Raw genomic sequence first — 3,480 nt, 5'->3', positions numbered from 1 at the left:
CTTCATTTTAACCTCATACATGTAGAACTTTGAATTAGGCATCCATAAACATAAAAATCATAGGAAAATGAGCTAAAACAACTTACCAATCAAACTTTAGGGCCTTAATCCTCAAATTTCCCTTTTTTATTTCTTTATTTCTTTCCTTCTTTCTTTCTCACGTTTGCTCTCTGTTAGTCTTTCTATCTTTCTTTCTTTCTCACGTTTGCTCTCTGTAACTTTTCTATTCTTTACTTATTATTCTTTATTCATTATACTATATTATATTATTATTAACCTATAATAAATATAAAATTAACATGTGTAATAGCTATAATATAAAATATCTTATAGCTATTACACATGTTATATCATACATTCACACACATGGCACTTAGGGTCTAATTGCTAGATTAGTCCCTTTTACTTCTTTAATCTATAATTAAACTTTTATTCCTTATGCAATTTAATCCTTTAAACTAAATTCAAGCTACTTCACTTAATTAAACACTAAATAACCATTCAACTATAATTCATAAATATTTCTAATAAATATTCATGAATTAATTTCACGAAAACAGTACTCAAGACTCAATTTCCGATACCGTAACTTTTGGTTCATTACAATTTACGAGTCTGATTTATGGGAACAGGAGTTCCAGGAATGCACTTTTCGACACCCCTGACTATCCGGTCGTTACATGGCATGCCATAGTATTTTTATATGTTGTTGGTGGGAGCATTTTAACACTTTAATGCGATTCATTCTAGCACTTTGGTGCAATTTATTTTGACACTTAGGTGCGATTCATTCTGTAGAGTGTTAGGGGATTGATCCACATACCCACACTAGTGTCTTTATACATTTAATAGGGGTTAAAAGTAAATAATGATAAGTCATTCTGATATTAATAATGAAATGTCATTATTATCTTGATAATTAAACATCATCTTGATTTTGAAAATGATATGTAATAATGATCATACCGGTAATGATTATAAAATGATTTTGATACTGAAATTGAAAAAGAATGAAATGGTAATGTGAAATCGTTGATGATGGTATGAATTATGATAACACGTTATTAATGAAACACTAGTTGGTAGAATTGTTTTGATAATTTGATGAGTTTGATGTAACATATCAAATGCATGCTTATCAATTTAATGATTTGATGTTTTAAATTCAAATTATGTTAATAAGACTGAGTATTCAATACTCATCCTACGAATTAATTTATTTTTGTGCCAAAGCTTTATTTAATTACTCGAAGTGGTTGTGAGTTTGTCAGCATCCAAGACATAAATTCTCAGCTCATGTAATATCCCGAAAATTTTTACAGTAAAATATTATCTGTGATATAGTAAAATAAGGAAATAAAGTGACAAAAAGGGAAATTTTGAGTTATGTCAATATTGGGAAGTATATTATGATATATTAATTCAAGAAATAACTAAATTATAAAAGTGAGAAAAGTTTTGTTGCACAAGAGTAAATACTCAAAATTTAAAGGGTTAAAGTGTAAATATGAAAAATTTGAAGGATCAATAGTGTAAATATTTTAAGGGTGGAATGATCTAGAAACTAAGGAAAATGGATGAATTAGGACCAAATTGAATAGATGAAGAACTATGAGGGACTAAATTGTAATTTTACCAAATTAAATGATGACTCAATGATGAAATTTTAAAAGATAATGAAGGGCAAAATGGTCAATTAGAAGAGAGAGAAATCTAAAAATTAATAATGATGCTAGAGATATTTTGATATTTTATAATTATTTAATTAGATAAATATTATTTTATTAATATTTTAATAAGATATTTTATTATTATTTTATTAGTATATAAAGAAAGAAAGATGAGAAATTCTCATCCATCTTTCCCATGCAAAACCAACGTGAGAAGAAGAAGAAGAAAAGAAGTTTTTATTTCTTTACAATTTGGTCATTCTACCAAAAATTCACCATTTTCACTCAAAAATCAAAAGAATTTTCCATAGCTACCAAGAGAGAAAAATGTTAAGGAGACTATGGGAAGTTAGAATATCAAGTTGGATTCAAGAAATGGAAGCTGAAGAAGAGAGAAAATCAAGATGAAGATTGAAATCAATAGAACAAGGTAAGAACATCATGATTTCAATATATTTTTAAGTTTGATATTATTGAAAAAGCATGGGATTAATGTTAATGTAGAGTTTCCTTACTTATGGTCCTATGTTCTTGATATTTTAGAGAAGAGAAAACAAGAGAAAGTGATGAGAAATAGTGTAGAGAAAGAAAATAAGGGTGTTATAAACATGGTAAATAAAATCTTGCACTAAAACAGTTTTGGACAGCAGCAGTAGTCTAACTTTGAAAAATCACCAAATATTGTAGAAATCGAATTATAGGATGAATAAAATATGAAATTAAATATTATTGAGTCTAGCTTCTTATAGAAGAAATTATACAAGCAATGGACTTCTAAATCATGAGATATAATAAATTTGGTGAGACAAGGTCAGAAAGATTTCGAGTTCCCCTGTTCTGAATTTGGAAAATCATAAAAAATTGGAGAAAAATAATTATGGGCTTAAATTTATATGTTTATAATCCTGAATGAGTCTATTTTCAATATAAACAAACAAGAACATCATTTGAATTCTGTACGAGGATATCATTAATTTTTAGTGAAGAAGAGTCAGAACTGTCAGACGGCAGAACAGGGGTAACTTTAAAGAATAAACTGTACTTATTGGCTAAACTAAAAATTCTTAAAATTTTATGATAAGAATATATATGAGTAGAGTTTTTAGGGAAAATTAGCTAATTTTAATTTGGAGTTCTATAGCTCCAGATAGAAATAATTTAGTGACTATGACACAGATGGACAACTTGAATATTCATAAAAGTAAATAATAAAAATTATAGAGAATGTTACTTACAAGTGTGTTATATACATTAAGGATGTGGAATGGAGAGGATAAGGAGGAAAATATATATATGAATATTCAGCTAGCATGGCTAATTTGCATGTTTTAGGCTTAAGGACTAAATTGAATAAAAGTAAAACTTTAGGGGGTAATTTTGTAAAAATGCCAAAAATGACCAAATTGAAGGGAATGAATTGTTTTATTATCTAAATTAATAAATTGAATGAAATTGTCAATTTAAGATCGGGTGAAAATTGGGAAAAATGGTAAATTACCAAAATGCCTCTGAATCTTGATATTTCTACAATTTCGCCAGGTAAGTTCGTATAACTTGAATTATATTCTTAAATACTTGAAATATATGTTATTGATGTGAATATGATTTAAATATCCCTTGTATGAAAATTGATGAAACATTGATATATTTGATAAAAAGGCGAAGAAATCCCGATTGAACGAAAAGAATTTGACGGTAAAAAGGATCTAGCCCGGACGGGTAATCCTATCCTGATATATCCCTCCCGAAGAATACGTGTAAAATAGATTTAGCCCGGACGGATAATCCGAATTAGGGTCTGAATTTAGCC

Source organism: Gossypium hirsutum, chromosome A11 (genome assembly GCF_007990345.1).
Source record: "Gossypium hirsutum isolate 1008001.06 chromosome A11, Gossypium_hirsutum_v2.1, whole genome shotgun sequence".
NCBI classification, from domain to species: domain Eukaryota; kingdom Viridiplantae; phylum Streptophyta; class Magnoliopsida; order Malvales; family Malvaceae; genus Gossypium; species Gossypium hirsutum.
The sequence above is the reverse complement of the archived record's forward strand: the minus strand, read 5'-3'. Positions refer to the sequence as shown.